This window comes from Hypanus sabinus, unplaced genomic scaffold (genome assembly GCF_030144855.1).
Source record: "Hypanus sabinus isolate sHypSab1 unplaced genomic scaffold, sHypSab1.hap1 scaffold_828, whole genome shotgun sequence".
Taxonomy (NCBI): domain Eukaryota; kingdom Metazoa; phylum Chordata; class Chondrichthyes; order Myliobatiformes; family Dasyatidae; genus Hypanus; species Hypanus sabinus.
In genome coordinates this window covers 59835-80000 of record NW_026781681.1, presented here as the reverse complement: position 1 = coordinate 80000, position 20166 = coordinate 59835, and the positions used below count along the sequence as shown (strand labels likewise).

Genomic DNA, 20166 nt, shown 5'->3' with positions numbered 1-20166 from the left:
TTCAATGGTCTGGTATATAAACGTGAATTGTGCAAACACACTGTAAGCCAAAGAGTGGCGACGGAGTACAACTGTGAGCGAATATTCAAAAATGTTTTTGATAAACTATCAGACTGGAACAAGGTCACACCTGCTGCTCCGGGGGGAAATAGAAGAGTTAATTTACAGAATGGCTAATTTACCGAGAATAAATATTAGAATAATAATGATTAGAAATATTATCAATAAATATTGGTTTAATTTAGACCAATTTACCCGGGCATTCGGCAAATTCCAACCTCAAGAAGGTTCAGGGGCTTCACATTATGGAAGAGATGGTAATGTAGCTTGGGCATCGGCATCCTGGGAGATGCCAGGAAGTGCTGGAAAGTGGTAGAAAATGTTTTGGCCCGCGGACTGGAGACCAGAGACTCGTTGGGTTCCGCGGGGCTCAGTGCTGGGTCTATTGTTGTTTATCATCTCTGTTAGCGGTCTGGAAGATTTAATTACTGCAATGTTAGTTTATGGTACAGTGACAGGTACTTTATATGTGTGATGGTCCGTACTTTTTAATTAGATTTCCAGTAACTCTGGAGTCAGAACTTTACTGTCAATACGCCACGCAGAAATCGGCCACTCAGCCCATCCAGCCTTCTGCCCCGTACAATAAAATCATGGCTTTCGCTCTGTAATGCCTCCTGCCGCCTGTCTCTTTCTGAAACCGGTCATCCCCCATCCCAACGAACCCGTTTCCCCACCCCCGCTGTTCACTGTGGGCCGTGGCCTTGAGCAGAGTCAGAATCTTTGCTTCTACAGGATGTCGAGCGGATCACCCACAGTAAACACAGTCTCAAAGGAAAAGATAACATGCATTCATCTGAAATGACAAGTTTTGGAAAGTGGAAACGTGTTGTCCAAACAGATTTTTCACACGCTTGGTTTGAAATCGGAACCCTTGGTTTCAGATCTGTTTTTAATCGTGGCATAATCTCAGTAATGCCGACAAGAAACAAACATCAGAAGCTGAATTATTCTCGCCTTAATTCACTAAGAATATCCAGTCTCCGTGTGGATATATTTTCAAGTCGTTTTCTTCCAACTTCATACCAGACAATCGGGCGAGGAGCCGGTGCTGCTGTTCTGTGAGACTCACAGCGCGACTTTCTGTGTGCAAGCTGCTGCCCGTCCGCAGGACGGATTCCGACACGCAGACATTCCTCGGATCAGGGAGCGGCGTTTCTGCTGAAAACAGATCCAAACGGTTCAGCATTCCTCCCCTCCCTTCAACTGTCAGCAAAGCAGGCTTAATATTGTAGTCAAATCTCACTGTTCCAGGGGGATATCAATAAAACGCGGTGACAGAGGAAAGAAAGTTCCCCAGTGTCAGCAATCTGAATGCCGACTTGTCACAATCGCTATCAGACTTTGTGAGTTTCCAGTATTCTAATTCATCTCAAATCTTAATCATCTGTGGTTTTAATATTCTTTTTTAAGAAAAAATATAGATATATTTGAATGAGCCGATCTGCCGAATTCTTAACTGAGACTGTCCAAACTGGAAAAATCTCAAGTTTGCTCTGTTATCTCTGTTATTTTGTGTAGTTAGTTTTAGTGTGTGTTTGTGTGTGTGTGTGTGTGCGTGCGTGCGTGCGTGCGTGTGTGTGTGTGTGTGTGTGTGTGTGTGTGTGTGTGTGTGTATACATATTGTGAAAATGAATTTTCATATTGATGACCTGTATGTGTGCTTACTATATTTCTAACTTTTCCAGATTGCGAGTGCTTCGTGTCGTGTGCAACTATTGATATTGTGATTTCCAGCTTCGTTCTGGCTTTATTCATGGGTAATCATGTATGATGAAATTACCATAAATTTAGGTGAACTGAATAGAAATGAAATTTCACTTAAATCTGAGGGGGGGGGGCAATATCCTGGCGGGGAGGTTTGTGGAGACTATTGGGGAAAGTTTAAACTAAGATTTCAGGGGGTGGGAGACCGAACTGAAGTGACGGTGGAAAGGGAGGCTGGCTCTCAAATAGAGAGAGCTCGGTGTTATGAAGGATGAATAGCTCTGATGGGCAGAATGGTGCAGAGTTGCCCACAAACCGCAAACCGTTACCGTTGCTATGCAGCACATGAGACAGCGAGATGAAATGAAAACATGCTGGAACATCTGCTACAGATAAGAGAGAGAGAAGTGAGGGGGGAGAGACTTGTTGATTTACCGTATTATGACGTCTGAGAGACATGACTTCTGAGAGGGTTATTTATCTTATGCCATTCTGTTCATTAAAATTCCTTAGTGAACAGCCGGAGTGGGCTGGTTTGATGGACACAGCCATTCAAAATTGATTGACACCTGAGACCCCGTGAGCAGGGATAAAAGTGAGGTCTGGAGAGACACCCTTTAGGCACACCTGAGTGTATAGCTCTCTCTCTCTCTCTCTCTCTCTCTCTCTCTCTCTCTCTCTCTCTCTCTCTCTCTCTCTCTCTCTCTCTCTCTCTCTCTCTCTCTCTCTCACACACACACACCTCTCGCGCTCTCTCTCTCACTCATCTCTCTCTCTCGCTCTCTCTCTCTCTTTCTCACTCATTTCTCTCGCTCTCTCTCTCTCACATCTCTCTCGCTCTCTCTCTCTCTCTCTCTCTCTCTCTCTCTCTCTCTCTCTCTCTCTCTCTCTCTCTCTTCAACGATTACAACACAACAACCATATCTACCTCAGCACGTATGAACTGAACTGAATTTTATACTTTTATATGACAATTCATTAGCCCCTAGTCATCGATAATGCTTGTTTATTATTGCTTATTATTATTCCCACATTTTTATGTTTATTATTGCTAACGAGTGTTATCTATATATTTGCAATATTGATATTGATTTGCTTATTTTACTAAAATAAACACTGTTGAATATATTACCACCAGACTCCAGCGGATTCTTCTTTCTCTGCTGGTCTGACACACAGTTACCGGGTTCGTAACATCGGAAACAATGCGAAAGGGACCATAAGCAGATGATAGAGATGGGCTGCGCTCAGACAGATGATATGAGATGCGTGTATTTTAATGTGAGGAGTTTTATGAATAAAGCGGATGAGCTCCGAGCGTGTATCCGCACTTGGAGCTATGATGTTGTGGCCATTACAGAGACTGTGATGGTTCTGGGGCAGGAATAGGACTTCGAGTGCCAAGCTTTAGATGTTTCAGAAAGGACAGGGAGGAAGGCAAAAGGGTTGTCTCCGTGTGTGGAGGTTGGGAGCAGGGAGGGATCAATATCTCTACTTGGTGTTTTTAATAGACCTCCCAATTATAACCGGGGCATCGAAGAGCAGATAGTGAGACAGATTGAACAAATGGGTAATTATAACTGTGTTTTTGTGGTGGGAGATTTTAATTTCCCAGAGTGAGGGGTTTAAATCGTGTGGAGTTTGTTAGGTGTAGTCAGGGAGATTAGATGACACAATATGTAGATAAGCCTACAAGAGTAGAGGCTGTACCTGATCTGGTATTGGGAGATGAACCTGGTCAGGAGTCAGACTTCTCCGGAAGAGAGCATTTGGGAAATAATGAGGTTCATAGAACTGTGTGAATGGGAGAACAGGGCCAGATCATGATAATTCTAGTGGCGAAACGGGTGCAGTAGTAGGGTATATACACGTCCATTTTTGTTCATCATCTCTGTTTGCGATCTGGATGATTTAATTATTTCAATATTTGTTTTTGGCTCAGTGACAGGTACTTTATATGTGTGATGGTCCGTAATAATGGTATAAACTGTGGAAAATCTCAGTAATGCTGACAAGAAATTGTACCATCACAAATGATATCGCCGACGGAAGGGGGTTAAAATGGAGTGAATGAGTTATTAATCACCAATGCAAAACACAGTTATTGGACCGATTTGAAATAAAGATCGGAAACAGATATCAGAAGCTGAATGTTTCTCACCTTAATTCACTAAGAATATTCAGTCTCCGTGTGGATATATTTTCAAGTTGTTTTCTTCCAACTTCATGCCAGACAACCGGGCGAGGAGCCGGTGCTGCTGTTCTGTGAGACTCACAGCGCGACTTTCTGTGTGCAAGCTGCTGCCTGTCCGCAGGACGGATTCCGACATGCAGACATTCCTCGGATCAGGCAGCGGCGTTTCTGCTGGAAACAAATCCAAACGGTTCAACATTCCTCCCTCCCTTCAACTGTCAGCAAAGCAGGCTTAATATTGTAGTCAAATCTCACTGTTCCAGGGGGATATCAATAAAACGCGGCGACAGAGGAAAGAAAGTTCCCCAGTGTCAGCAACCTGAATGCCGACTTGTCAGAATTTCTGTCAGACTTTGTGAGTTTCCAGTATTCTAATTCATCTCAACACCTGATCATCTGTGGCTTTCATATCTTACTTTCTAATAAAATAAAAACAATGGAATTAACCGATCTGCCACATTCTTAACTGAGACAATCCAAACAGTAAACTCTCACGGTCTCACGGTTTCTCTGTTGTTTTGAGTAGTTAGTTTTAGTTTGTCTGTGTGTGTGCGTGTGTGTGTGTGTGTGTGTGTGTGTGTGTGTGTGTGTGTGTGTGTGTGTGCCTCTGTGTCTGTGTGACAGAAAGAGAGAGATCAGAGAGAGAGAGAGAGAGAGAGAGAGAGAGAGAGAGAGAGAGAGAGAGTGAGAGAGAGAGAGCGACAGAGAGATCAGAGACGGAACCCTGCCCCGTGGGACATTTCGGATATCACTGTCGGTGTGAAACGTTCTACAGTACTGACTCAGTAGAAATCAACAAAACAATGTTTTGATTGAAGGTAATGACGTCGCTTCTCCTAATTTGTTTAGTCAATAATTAATTTGTTAACTTGAACATTTCAGAGCTCCTTCCTCTCATTGAACTCCCTCCCGGTCCGAACCCCGCTGTGAACGCTCCCTGGTTCTGAAGAATCGGAGACAACACTGACTGCGATGGTGAAACCGGCCGGAGTTCAGTGCGGTCCCGGGTGAGCCGTGTGCTCACCATGTACAGAGATTTCAGTCTAAGCTGCTACCTCCGAGGCTATTTGTTTATACAGTGTCTGTCGGGCATTACAGATACACTGGTCCGATTGAGCTGGAATAAGCGTACATGGCCGCAGTTCTGGCGCGCGCACCCTCGGCGGCCCGGGGTATGTCCGACAGCGGGGGGAGAAGGGACCGGGGGCAAATGTAGGAAACACTGACAGGAATATCAATGGCTGCGTTAACCGTCTCAAGCTGACGCGGGTAGTTTCTGTCTGAACTTCCGCGTAGGTCAAACTATTTCCCTCCTTGCCGGTCCATCACAACCAAAGAAGTTCTTTGTTTAATTCAGCGAATCTCAGGCTGTGTATTTGATCCATCTCGGGCGATTCACTCAATCGTGGTGGAACGGGAATGGGGTGGTGAAGTTGTGGGAAATTGCGAAATTGCCGCCCGCTGAGGATCAGTTGGATCTCGAATAAGGGAATGGGAGAGAGAGCTCTGAGTGACGGGATAGCGAGATTGTGGGCGTCTCACGCCAAGCTGCATGCAAACTGTTTTCACGCGCGTGGAGGAAGTTTGCTCTGAGGAGAAGCTGGAAACATTATCCCGTCTCCAACCCCCGGCCCGAGTTTTTCCACCCTCTCAGGCCGCAGTGTCGGTCAAGTTCAGGATGTCCTTCGGGAACGGTGTTGTCAATGGGCCAGCAAATGCAGAAATGGGGTCAGAATTGCCGGAGAAATGCAGACGAGGCCCACGGGTGCGAGCTGGTCAGCATCGAGCCCCGTTATCTTTTGTAGGGGGAAGAAGCTGTGAAAGAAGAAGGGGTTGAGTTCAGAGATAGGGCCACAATGTTTGATGTGCTAAGGGAGAGGAAGAGGAGAAAGGGTAACTGTAACCATGTTTACCCTTGTGCCTTCCCTCTCCCTCGCCGTACCCCTCCCTGCCCCTTTATCTCTCTCTCAGCGCCGTGTTCTAAGCCTTCGAAATAATCCTTGCTCACCACTCCTCTCTCATTTGAACTACTTTTCACCCCTTCCTTTTCTCTCGCCTCTCTACTCCCTTTTCTTCCCCTTCCATGTCATTTCTCGTAAACTTCCATCACCCCTCTCCGCCCCCACCTGCCCCCACTCCTCATGTTCCGGCCTAACGCCCTAATCACCCTCCTGTCACTCAGCTCTGTGAACGGCCAGAACTCTGCACCTACCAGTCCTTCCAAGTGAGGCAACACTTCACCTGCGAATCGGCTTCTGGTCCCCTCTTGTATCCTGTGGTCCAGATGTGTCCTCCTCTGTATTGGCGAGATCGTCTTAAATGCGATGCGGGAGACAATAAAAACAATTTGCATCTTAACGTATGCGGTATAATGACACAGTCTATAATAGTGAGGCAAAGTGACATCAACTTACATAGAACATAGAACTTAGAATAGTACAGCACATTACAGGCCCTACGGCCCACAATGCTGTGCCGTCCCTCAAACTCTGCCTCCCATATAACCCCCACTTTAATTTCCTCCATATGCCTCCACCACTGAGTCAGGCAGAGCATTCTACGCACCAACCAGTCTCTGAGTAAAAACCTTCCTCTAATATCCCCCTCGAACTTCCCTTCTCTTACCTTAAAGCCATGTCCTCTTGTACTGAACAGTGGTACCAAGGGGAAGTGGCGCTGGCTGTCCACTCTGTCTATTTCTCATAATATCCTGTGCACTCTATCATTCCCTCTAAAGAATAAAGACCGAGCTCCCATAATCTCTGATATAATCCATACTCTCTAAACCAGGCAACATCCCGGTAAATCCTCTATGTATCCTTTCCAATGCTTACACATCCTCCCTATAGTGAGGCGACCAGAACTGGGCACAGTACTCCAAGTGTGGCCTAACCAGAGTTTTAAGGAGCTGCATTATCACCCCGCGACTCTTAAACTCTATCCGTCGACTTATGAAAGTTAACAACCCATAAGCTTTCATGGACACTTTTCCGATTACAGAGGAAGAGTTATTTTCAGCCTAAAGCACGTTAGGGTGAGTTATTCCTCCGGGGCTGACGAGATGTTCCCTAATACTTCCTCCATCACCAACAATCAGGGCCCCAGACAGTCCTTCCAGGTGAGGCGACACTTCACCAGTGAGTCGGCTTGTGTGGTATACTGCGTCCGGTGCTCCAGGTATGTCCTTTTATATATTGGTGAGATCCAACGCACACAGGGAGACTGTTTCGCTGAACACCTACGCTCGGTCCGCCAGAAAAAGCAGGATCTCCCAGTGGGCACATATTTTAATTCCACGTCCCATTCCCTGTCTGATATGTCTATCCATGGCCTCCTCTGCTGTCAAGATGAATCCAAACTCAGGTTGGTGGAACAACAACTTAGATACCGGCTGGGCAGCCTCCAACACGCTGGCATGAAGACTGACTTCTCTAACTTCCGTTAATGCCCCTCCTCCCCTTCTTACCCCAACACTGACATATTTAGTTTTTTGCCTTAATCTATATCTCCCTCTGGTGCTCGCCCCCTCTCCTTTCTTTCTCCTTAGGCCCCGGTCCCATGATCCTTTCTCTTCTCCAGCTCTGTATCACTTTCACCAATCACCTTTCCAGCTCTTAGCTTCATCCCACCCCCTACGGTCTTCTGCTATCATTTCGCATTCCCCCCTCCCCGCTCTACTTTCAAATCTGTTACTATCTTTCTTTTCGGTTAGTCCTTACGAAGGGTCTCGGTCCGAAACGTCGTCAGCTCTTCTCACTATAGATGCTGCCTGGCCTGCTGTGTTCCACCAGCATTTTGTGTGTGTTGTTTGAATTTCCAAAATCTGCAGATTTCCACGTGTTTGTTCCATAAAATCCTCATCTTTCCTGTTCATTTCTGCGATATCTGCACATTTTTCCCCCACTAAATTTCTAGGACGGCTGGGCTCTGAAATATCGCCCATTAGCGTGTTCATACCACTGTTTATTTTCTCAGTTCCACTCTGCAATTCTCACTACATGGGACCTGACCGAACACTGCTTTGAGCTTTTCCCTAACAGTAAGGTCATCCATCCCCCTTTAATCTTGTCTAAAACAAGAGAAGCCCGGAATACTGGGCTGCCAGTTCTGGCCCACCTGCATCGCTGGTGGAAGCAACATCACCATTCCGTGGATTGGCCCTTGCCCTGGGCTCATCTGGCTTTGATGAAAGTCAACGGGACTCGGCAGACTAACAGTTCGGCGCGGAGATCGGCAACGGGGCAGAGTAAAACACCCGGTGTAGGATACGGAGACGAGAACATGTGTGCCGTAGCATATGGGTAATCGTGTAAGATAGACTATCGATGTAGGATACAGAGAACCGGGACTGTGCGTGATAAAGCGCCCGGTGTGCGATACCGAGACAGGGAAACATAATCTCAGCGTGGATTTGTTCGGTGGCGTGAACAGCCAGGATTACCATCCTTGTGAATTGAATAAGTAGTGTTGATCCATCAATTCTAACCAGACCTCCATGTATCCGCCCTATTCTATCACCTCACCTTCCTCATCACATCCATCCCTCCCTCTTTGTTACCTCTCTCTGCCACCCGTCTCTCCTCAACGCCACTCTCCTTCATCCCTCCTCTTCTCACTTAACCCCTTCTGCCACCCAGTTTCCTCCCTCCGTCACCCCTTTCTCACATCGCTCATTTGTGCTTTCTACTTCGTCCTTCTCCCACTCCTTCTCTCCTGCCTCTCCTCTACAGCCTTGTCGCCCAAATCTGTCAGCGCACCCCCACCTTCTCCGAGCAATCGTGTCACCCATCACTGCTCTTTATCCATCTCTTTCACCCCTCTCTATCGATTCCCAAAACACTCACCTTTCATAGCTGGCCCTCGCTCACACCCATTCAAACACACCTGCTCCAGCACACCCCTTTCTCCTCCCTCTCTCACAGAACCCTCCTCAACATTCTGCACCCCTTCTCCCCCTCTGTCACCTAATATCCTTCACACTACCTACATCCCTATACCCTCCTTGCTTTCCCCGTCTTTCACCTCTCTTCTCCCTCACTCCCTCTCACTCTCCCCTTCGCTCCCTCACCATTTCCTTCCTTCTTCCACCTTTCCTTTCCGATCGCTCTCCTCATTCCCTCCCCATCTCTTGCTCCTTTCTTACCTCAACTCTCCTGACCTCGCCCCCGCTCCCCAGTCCTTCCTCTCGCCTGTTTCGTCCTATTTCCCCTCTGTCCCCCTCATGCTTGGCACAGCTTTGTGGGCCGAAGGACCTGTACTGTGCTACGGTCTTCTATGTTTTGATAACATTAAAATTGGAACTTTTCCAAATTAGAATCTCCACCCACGGACTCGAACTCGCTTATTTGCATAAAATGCAAGCGCAGCTCAGCATGCCCATGTAGGACGTATGCAAAGTAGCAAGCAGCGGAGGTTTCGGGACAAGATCGGTCATCACGACTGGAACAAATAATATGAAAATTAGAGCAAGACAATGAGAGAGTGGTGCATGATGTGCAAAACGTTGGGAGACAGGGGACATGGTGATAGGTGTATTAAAAAGATGGACGATGCTGGATGTAAGTGTTGAAGTGCTGCTGAAGGGGCTATCTGATAGGAGAGGTCTGAAGAGCATGGAACATAGTGAGGTGGGTGGACCCCAGGGGTACGTGATGGACCGGGTCTCAGTATTGATGAGAGGGGGAAATGGTAATTTTAAAGAGGGAACTAATACCGAAAGTTCGAGGTATAGTTGTTGTCCTGTTTGTATTTGATCTTTGATTTCTGGAGTTGCAGTAATTGCCTTTTTTGCCTTATGCGTGGATTTCCCGCATCGGCAGGTTTCTCATTGATCTTTTTGCATGAGAACAATCAAAGGAATGGCACTGAGGCCAGTGGGTGCAAAGTGTTGCTCTACACAATATTCTGTTAGTTTGCAGTCTCATTCCCTAATCGCAGATCCGCACTTTAATCGTAATTTACAAATCGTTTGTTGAGGTAAACCTTTTTCATCACATTTGCAAACACAATATCATCTAGTCCCGTTTCGGGAGGGGACGCCCAGTGAATATATGGAAGTTTGAAACCCCTAATCTATAAACGTTATTTTTGTAAAAGCTCTGACCTCTTTGCAAATTTATTCCTCTAAATCTCTTGCAATATTGTGTTATCCGGAACCTGGCCCCATTAAAATGGTCACACCTTTCTTATTTCTCTGGTGCACCCATTTCACCACACTGGAAGAGCTCTTCAGTCTGTCCTGATGGAGCGCTGACATCACAATATCCCTGATTAGCAATGCCACACATCCCCCTTTGGTCCATCTCGGTCTGTCACATCAAAAAGAACAGCAGTTCCGAAAACTAACCTATCTGCTGAGTAAATACAGAAGAAAAATATATTATATCTTCCAGAATTTATTTTGATTCTCCAAATGCATCAGCTTTCTTATCTTCCAGATGACCAAATTTGTCACTAACAAAGTTGATCCCTGATCTCAGCTTGCCGACGACCATCCTGAAGGTCGGAACACTATTGACACCATGCTTAACCGTTTGATTCCTGACGTTGCTTGAGGTCACCAGCATCTGTTTCACAACTTCTCCACTAACAGGTCCGGCACTCTGGTTCCTAAAAATCTGCAACACTCGTTTAAACCTCACCGTGCAGCATTAACAAAGTTTCACTCAGGATATGAGTCCACTTCCAGGGAAGTTTCAAACTGCCGCTTCTGTAAACATTCCACCTACCCAATGAACCAAAGAGCCTTATTCCCTCAACCCACACTAACTGCTCAGCCACGTTGAAACCGAATAATCTTCCAAATTCTGCACTCATTTCTTCGGGGCTCAAGGATCATTCCCGAGATCGCAATACTAGAGGTCCTGCTCTTCATCATCTGACTCACTGGTCCGTTTACAGAGCCAAATCCCTCGACTGATGCATATCATTTAGGTCATAAGGAACAGAATGAGGCTTTCCAGCCCACCTAATTGCTGTTGAGAATGATTACTGTAGATGAATCCGCTAGCCAGAATATGGACGAAGAATGAAACGAAGAATTGAAAAGCACGGTTTTATGGTGCTGGGGAGCAGGTATTGAGGAGAGGTCAGGGGTGTGTGTTTTTATCAGAAAGAGTGTGTGTGCATGGAATAGGCTGTCAGCAATGGTGCTGGAGGCAGATATGTTAGGGTTTTTAAAGAGACTCCTAGATATGTACCTGCAGCTTAGAAAAATAGAGGGCTAAGTGAATCACTTGATAATTTTTAAAGGAAGTACATGTTCGGCAGAGCGTTGTGGTCAAAAGGCCTGTATTGATCTAGAGGTTTTCTATGTTTTTCTGACAGATATGCATCCCCTATTTCCGTGTTTCAAATTAGACAGATTGTCCCACAGAGTATTGGTACGTGGGAATAGTCGTTTTCCAGTTCGAAGCTGTTGGCCCTGTTTAAACAGCCATACGTTGTTGTTTCTGCAGGGGCAATGTACGAGCTTCGGTTAATTACAAGTTGTGTAGTGAATTTCTTAAGCTCGTTCCGTTGATAACTGGTCAACGGAATCAGTACTTATTCCTGTGGCAGTCCAGTAGACACGGACTTCCAGCCCGAGGGCAATCTTCTACAAACGCACTCTGGATTCTGTCAGAGACTGGGGTCAAATCTAACGAACTACGTCATCCTGGATATTTTGTGACTGACTCCTCCTGAGCAGCCGCCCAGGGGACTTAGTGAAAAGCCGGACTGAGGTCCATTTAGGCAACATTCCCAAGTTCGCCATCATTCACTTTCCTGGTAAGTTCTGTGAAAAACTCCATCCAGAATCAGAGATCAGCCCTCAATCATTACATGTCTATGCAAGTACATTATGTCCGGTCATTTAGAATTTATTCCAGTTACTTTCCCACAACAATCGCCATTCTGCCTGCTGTCCAATTCCCTGGTTTATGTAGGAGCTTTTTTATACAGTGAGGCAACATTAGGTCCTCTCCGAAACTCTGGTAGCTTTACTGTCCCTAAGTATGATTTAATTATCTCTGCAAGGGCCCTGGCAATTTCTGAACTTGCATCTTGCAGGCTCCGAGAAAACACCTTGTTAGGCTGTGGGGAATTATCGCCTAAACTTTTGCTTATGAAATTATAATCTAATTAGAATGAGTTCTAATCTAAACAGCTATCTCAGGCTGAATTCCGAGTGACTGAATCTTCTGCACCAGCCTCCCAGAGGCCTTTGTGAACGAAATTGCTAAAGTCCATGTACAGAACGAGCGCAACCTCGACTTCATTCACTTTCCTGGTAAGTTCATTGCCATATTCCTTACATTTGAACATTCATAATCATTACATGACGATGCAAATGCTTTATGTCCTGTCACATGTAATATTTTACAATAACGTTCCCACAACTGATGTCAGATTCACCAGTGTAATTTTTTTCTGATGTTCCCTTATTCAAGAAACGTAGTAGGGGGAGCCCAGGAAGTTATAGGCCAGTGTGTCTACTTCAATGGTTGTTAAGATGATGGAGAAGATCCTGAGATGAAGGATTTATGAACATTCGGAGAGGCATAAAAAGATAAGGAATTGTCAGGATGGCTTTGTCAAAGGCAGATTGTCCCTTTCGAGCCTGATTTGAAAATTTGAGAGTATGACTGAACATATTGATTAAGGTAGAGCGGGAGATATAGTGCATATGGTTTTCAGCAAGGCATTTGGTATGTCCATGCAAGGCTTATTGAGAAAGTAAGGAAGAATCTGAACCACGGTGATAGTGCTTTGTGTATCCAGAACTGGCTTACAGGCTTGATCAGAGAACGCAAAGAGTGGCTCTGGAAGAGTCATATTCTGAACGGAGGAGGCCTGTGCCGTGTGGTGCGCCTCTGTGATCTGTTTTGGGACCGCTGTTTTTTAAAGTATTTTGTTAAAGGCCTGGATGAGGAAGTGGTGCGATTGGTTAGGACATTTGTTGATGACACAAAGGTGGGGTGTACTTTGGACAGTATGGAGGAGTTTCCGGAGTTAAAACGGGCCATTGATAGTATGCAGAACTGGGCTGACAAATGGCAGATAGTTTTCAAGCTGGATAAGCCTGAGGTGGTTCATTTTAGTAGGTCAAATTTTATAGCAGCATATAGTGTATACAGAGGACATGTCAGGAGTAAGTATTTTAATCAGAGATCGCTGAGTATGTGGAATGTACAGTAGGTGACAGTGGTGGAGCCGGAAAAGATATGTGATTTTAATAAACTACTGCATGGCTACATGGATCTAAGCAGTTTAGAGGGCTGTGGGAAGAGCCTATGTAGTTCTCAGGTAGGTACATGCTTGGCACAGCTTTGTGCGCCGAAGGACCTGTATTGTGCTACGGTTTTCTATGTTTCAATAACATTAAAATTGGAATTTTTCAAACTTAGAATCTCAATCCAGGGACGAGAACTGCATTTTTTTTTGCATAAAATGCTGGCGCAGCTCAGCATGCCCATGCAGGATCTATGCAAAGTAACAAGCAGCGGAGGTTTCGGGCCAAGATCGGTCATCACGACTGGAACAAATAATGAGAAAATTAGAGCAAGACAAGGAGAGAGTGGTGCAAGATGTGCAAAACGTTGGGAGACAGGGAACACCAGGAAATGGTGATAGGTGTATTAAAAAGATGGACGATGCTAGATGTAAGTGTTGAAGTGCTGCTGAAGGGGCTATCTGATAGGAGAGGTCTGAAGAGCATGGAACATAGTGAGGTGGGTGGACCCCAAGGGTACGTGATGGACCGGGTCTCAGTATTGATGAGAGGGGGAAATGGTAATTTTAAAGAGGGAACTAATACCGAAAGTTCGAGGTATAGTTGTTGTCCTGTTTGTATTTGATCTTTGATTTCTGGAGTTGCAGTAATTGCCTTTTTTTGCCTTATGCGTGGATTTCCCGCATCGGCAGGTTTCTCATTGATCTTTTTGCATGAGAACAATCAAAGGAATGGCACTGAGGCCAGTGGGTGCAAAGTGTTGCTCTGCACAAAATTCTGTTATTTTGCCGTATCATTCCCTAATCGCAGATTGGCACTCTAATCGGGATTTACAAATTGTGATGAGGTAAACCTTTTTCATCACATTTGCAAACACAAGATCATCTAGTCCTGTTTTGATAGGGGACTCCCAGTGAATATATGGAAAGTTGAAACCCCTAATATATAAACGTTATTTTTGTAAATGCTTTTTTCAAATTTATTACTCTAAATCTCTTGGAATATTGTGTTGTCCGCAAACTAGCCCCATTAAAATGGTTACATCTTTCTTATTTCTCTGACACACCGATTTCACCACACTAGAAGAGCTCTTCAGTCTGTCCTGATGGAGCACTGACATCACAGTATCCCTGAATAGCAATGCCACAAATTCCCCTTTAGTAGCTCACGGTCTATCACATCAAAAACAACAGAACCTCCGAAAACTGACCTATCTGTTGAGTAAATAGAGAAGAAAAAAAATATAGTATCTTCCATCATTTATTTTGACTCTCCAAATGCATTAGCTTTCTTATCTTCCAGATGACCAAATTTGTCACTAACAAATTTGATCCTGTATCTCAGCTTGCCGACGACCATCCTGAAGGTCGGAACACTATTGACACCATGCTTAACCGTTTGATTCCTGACGTTGCTTGAGGTCACCAGCATCTGTTTCACAACTTCTCCACTAACTGGTCCGGCACTCTGGTTCCTATCAAACTGCAACACTCGTTTAAACCTCACCGTGCAGCATTAACAAAGTTTCACTCAGGATATGAGTCCACTTCCAGGGAAGTTTCAAACTGCCGCTTCTGTAAACATTCCACCTACCCAATGAACCAAAGAGCCTTATTCCCTCAACCCACACTAACTGCTCAGCCACGTTGAAACCGAATAATCTTCCAAATTCTGCACTCATTACTTCGGGGCACAAGGATCATTCCCGAGATCACGACGCTGGAGGTCCTGCTCTTCAGCATCAGACTCACTGAGGCCCGTTTTCAGAGCCTCATCCCTCATCTGATCCACATCATCAGAGTGATATTGAACAGAATGAGGCTTTTGAGCCCACCTAATTGCTGTTGAGAACGGTTGCTGTTGAAGAATCCGCAAGCCAGGATATGGACGAAGAATGAAACAAAGAATTGAAAAGCACGGTTTTATGGTGCTGGGGAGCAGGTATTGAGGAGAAGTCAGGGGTGAGTTTTTTTTTACTCAGAGAGACTGTGTGTGCATGGAATTGGTTGTCTGGAATGGTGCTGGAGGCAGATATGATAGGGTTTTTTTTTAAAGCGACTCCTAGACAGGTACATAGAGCTCTGAAAAATAGAGGGCTAACTGTATCACTTGGTAATTTTTAAAGGAAGTATATGTTCGCCAGAGCGTTGTGGTCCGAAGGCCTGTATTGTTCTGTAGGTTTTCTATGGTTTACTGACAGATATAGATCCCCTATTTCGCTGTTTCAAATTAGACAGGTTGTCTCACAGAGTCTTGGTACTTGGGAATAGTCGTTTTCCAGTTCGAAGCTTTGGCCCGGTTTAAACAGAGTTAAGTTGTTGTTTCTGCAGAGGCAATATGTGAGTTTCGATTAATTACAAGTTGTGCAGTGAATTTCCTAAGCTAGTTCCGTTGATAAATGTTCAATAGACCCAGCACTTATTCCTGTGGCAGTCCAGTAGACACGGGCTTCCAGTCCGAGGGCAAACTTCCACAATCGCACTCTGGATTTTCTCAGAGGCAGGGGTCAAATCTAACTAACTACGTCATCCTGAATATTTTGTGACTGAATCTTCCTGAGCAGCCGCCCAGGGGATTTTGTCAAAAAGCCTTACTGAAGTTCATTTAGGCAACATCCACAAATTCGCCATCATTCACTTTCCTGATAAGTTCAGTGAAAAACTCCATCCATTATCAGTGATCAGCCCTCAATCATTGCATGTCTATGCAAGTACATTATGTCCGGTCACTTACAATTTATTCCAGTAACTTTCCCACAACAATCGCCATTCTGACTGCTGTCCAATTCCCTGGTTTATGCTTAGCGGCAATTTTAAACACTGGGGCAACATTATGTACTCTCCGAAACTCTGGTAGCTTTACTGTCCCTAAGTATGATTTAATTATCTCTGCAAGGGCCCTGGCAATTTCTGAACTTGCATCTTGCAGGCTCCGAGACAACACCTTGTTAGGCTGTGGGGAATTATCGACTAAACTTTTGCTTATGCAATTATAATCTAATTAGAAGTAGTTCTCATCTAATTACGTAACCCAGCCTGAATACTGAGTGACTGAATCTTCTGGACCAGCCTCCCAGGGGACATTGTGAAGGAAATTGCTCAAGTCCATGTACAGAACGAGCACAACCTCGCCTTCATTCACTATCCTCGTAAGTTTATTGCCAAATTCCTTACATCTGAACATTCATAACCATTACATGACGATGCAAGTGCGTTATGTCCTGTCACATGTAATATCTTACAATAACGTTCACACGGCTGATGTCAGATTCGCCAGTGTCAATTTTTCTTATGTATTCTTATTCAAGAAATGTAGTAGGGGGAGCCCAGGAAGTTATAGGCCAGTGTGTCTTACTTCAATGGTTGTCATGATGATGGAGAAGATCCTGAGATGAAGGATTTATGAACATTTGGAGAGGCATAAAATGATAAGGAATTGTCAGGATGGCTTATTCAAAGGCAGGTTGTCCCTATCGAGCCTGAATGAAAATTTGAGAGTGTGACTGAACATATTGTTTAAGGAAGAGCGGTAGATATAGTGCATATGGTTTTCAGCGAGGCATTTGCTATGTCCATGCAAGGCTTATTGAGAAAGTAAGGAGTCTTCAGAACCAAGGGGATAGTGCTTTGTGTATCCACAACTGGCCTACTTATCAGAGAAGGCAAAGAGAGGCTCTAGAAGCTTCATATTCTGTCCCGTGTGGCGTGCCTCAAGGATCTATTCCGGGAACATTGTTTTTTAATGGATTCTGTTACTGGCTTGGATGAGTAAGTGGTGCGAAGGGGTAGGAAATTTGCTGATGACAAAAAGATGGGCTGTGTTGTGGACGGAGTGGCGGACTGTCAGGGGTTACAACGGGCCGTTCATAGTAATGCAGAACTGGGCTGAGAAATGGCAGATTGAGTTCAAACCAGTTAAGTCCGAGATGGCTCAATTTATTAGGTCAAATATGATCCCAGCATTAGCGTATAGAGAGGACATGTCAGTAGAAAGTACTTTAATAGAAACTGTTGAGTGTGTGGAATGACCGGCAGGTGACAGTGTTGGAGCCGGAAAAGATAGGTGATTTAAGAAACTACTGGATGCCTACATGGATCTAAGAAATTTAGAGGACTATGGGAAATGCTTATGTAGTGATAAGGTAGGTACATTCCTGGCACAGCTTTGCGGGCCAAAAGGGCCTGTATTGCGCTGAAGGTTTTCTGTGTTTGGATAACATTAAAATTGGAACTTTTCCAACTTAGGATCTAAATCCAGTGACGAGAACTGGTTTTTTTGCATAAAGTGCTGGCGCAGCTCAGCATGCCCAGGCAGGATCTTTGCCAAGTCGCAAGCAGCGGAGGTTTCGGGCCAAGATCCGTCATCATGACTGGAACAAATAATATGAGAATTTAGAGCAAGACAATGAGAGAGGGGTGCAAGATGTGCAAAGCGGTGGGTGATAGGGAACACAAGGAGATGGGGATAGTTGTATTAAAGAGATGGGAGATGCTTGGTGTAAATGTTGAAGTGCTGCAGAAGTGCTATCTGATAGGAGAGGGCTGAAGAGCATGGAACATAGTGAAGTTTGTGGACCCCAGTGGTAAGTGATGGGCAGTGTCTCAGTGTTGATGAGAGATGGAAATGGTAATTTGAAAGTGGGATCTATTACCGGAAGTTCGAGGAACCGCTGTTGTCATATATGTATTTGATCTTTGATTTCTGGAGTTGCAGTAATTTCCTCCTTTGGCCCTTAGCATGGATTTCCCGCATCGGCAGGTTTCACATCAATCCTTTTTCATGAGGACAATCAAAGGATTGGCACTGTCGCCAGTAGGTGCATCGTGTTCCCCTTCACACAATTCTGTCATTTTGCCGTCTCATTCACTCACAGCAGATCGGCACTGTAATCGGGATTTACAAATTGTGAAGTGGTAAACCTTTTTCAACACATTTCCAAACACTATCTCATCTAGTCCAGTTTCGGTAGGGGACTCCGAGTGAATATATGGAAAGTTTAAAATCCTACTTTAAAAACGTTATGTTTGTAAAAACTTTGACCTCTTGGCAAATTTATTCCTCGGAAACATTTGGAATATAGTGTGGTCAGTAACTTGGCCCCTTTAAAACCCTCCTTATTTCTCACTTACAGCCATTTTACCACACGAGAATAGCTCTTCAGTCTGTCCTGACGGAGCACTGCCATCGAAATGTCCCTGATCAGCAATGCCACACATCCCCCTTTGTTCCTTCACGGTCTGTCACATCAAAAACAATAGAACCTCCGAAAACCGACTTATCGGTTGAGTAAATGCAGAAGAAAAAAATTATTTAGGCTCTTCCACCATTTATTTTGACTCTCTAAATGCATTAGCTTTCTTATCTTCCAGAGGACAAAATTTGTTAAAAATTAGTTAATCCGGGATCTCAGCTTGCCGACGACCATTCTGAAGGTCAGGACACTATTTACACCATGCTTAACCGTTTGATTCCCGACTTTGCTTGAGCTCACCAACATCTGTTTCACAACCTCTCCACTAACTGCTCCGGCCCTCTGTTTCCTATCAAACTGCAACACTCGTTTGATCCTCACTATGCATTATTGACAATCTATCCCTCCAGGATATTAGACGACTTCCCGGGAAGTTTCAAACTGTCCCTTCCTTACAGATTCCACCTACCCATTGATCCAAAGAGCCTGATTCCCTCATCCCAGACTAACTGCTCAGCCACGTAGAAACTGAATAATCTTCCTAATACTGCACTCATTACATTGGGGCACAACGATCATTCCCGAGATCACAAACCTGGAGGCCCTGCTCTTCAGCATCTGACTCACAGAATTCCGTTTACACAACTCATCCATCATCTGTTCCACATCGTTAGAGTCATTCAGGGACTCCGAGATAGGTACATGGAGATTAGAAAAACAGATGGCTAAGGATATCACATGGTGATCTGTAAAGGAAGCACATGCTCGGCAGAGCGTTGTGGTCCGAAGGCCTGTATTGTTCTGCAGGTTTTCTATGTCTTTTCTGACAGATGTATATCCACTATTTCGGTGTTGTAAACTAGACAGGTTGTCTCACAGAGTATTGGTACGTGAAGATAGTAGTATTCAAGTTCTAAGCTGTTGGCCCGGTTTCAACAGAGTTAAGTTGTTGTTTCTGCAGAGGCAATATGCGAGGTTCGATGAATTACAAGTTGTGTTGGGAATTTCACAAATTAGTTCCGTTGATAAATAGTCAATAGACCCAGCTCGTATTCCTCTGGCACTCCAGTAGACACGGGATTCCAGTCCGTGGGCAATCATCTACTAATGCACTCCGGATTTTCTCAGAAACCGATGTCTAATCTAATTAACTACCTCATCCTGAATACTGAGTGGTGAATCTTCCTGAGAAGCCTCCCAGGGGACTTTGTGAAAAGCCTTACTCAGATCCATGTAGCCAACATCCACAATTTCGACCTCATTCACTTTCCTGGTAAGTTGGGTGAGAAACTCCATCCATAATCATTGACCAGCCCTTAATCATGACATGTCTATGCAAATACGTTATGGCCAGTCACTTAGAATTTCTTCCAATAACTTTCCCACAACTTTTGTCATTCTGACTGCTGTACCATTCCCTGGTTTATGTTCAGGGGCATTTTTAAATAGTGGGGCAACATTAGATACTCTCCGAAACTCTGGTAGTTTTACTGTCCCTAAGGATGATCTCATAATGTCTGCTTGTGCTCTGGTAATTTCTGAACTTCCGTCGTGCAGGCTCCGAGAAAACCCCTTGTTAGGCTGTGGGGAATTATCGCCTAAAATTCTGCTTATGAAATTCTAATCTAATTAGCTACCTCAGCCTGAATACTGAGTGACTGAATGATCTGGAGCAGCCTCCCAGGGGACATTGTGAAAGAAATTGCTGAAGTCCATGTACTCAACGAGCACAACGTCGCCTTCATTCACTTTCCTGGTAAGTTCACTGACAAATTCCTTACATTTGACCACCCATAATCA

At 44.8% G+C, this 20166-nt stretch overlaps 1 protein-coding gene across 1 annotated transcript in view; it reads right to left on the bottom strand.

Annotated features, from left to right (window-relative positions):
• Positions 1–4109, bottom strand: part of LOC132390277 (NACHT, LRR and PYD domains-containing protein 3-like) — a 75958-nt gene extending 71849 nt beyond the window's left edge. The window contains exon 1 of the mRNA XM_059962882.1: positions 3929–4109. The gene's annotated coding sequence lies outside the window, so the exon portion shown is untranslated. The remainder of the gene's footprint in view (positions 1–3928) is intronic.
• Between the last annotated feature and the right edge of the window lie 16057 nt (positions 4110–20166).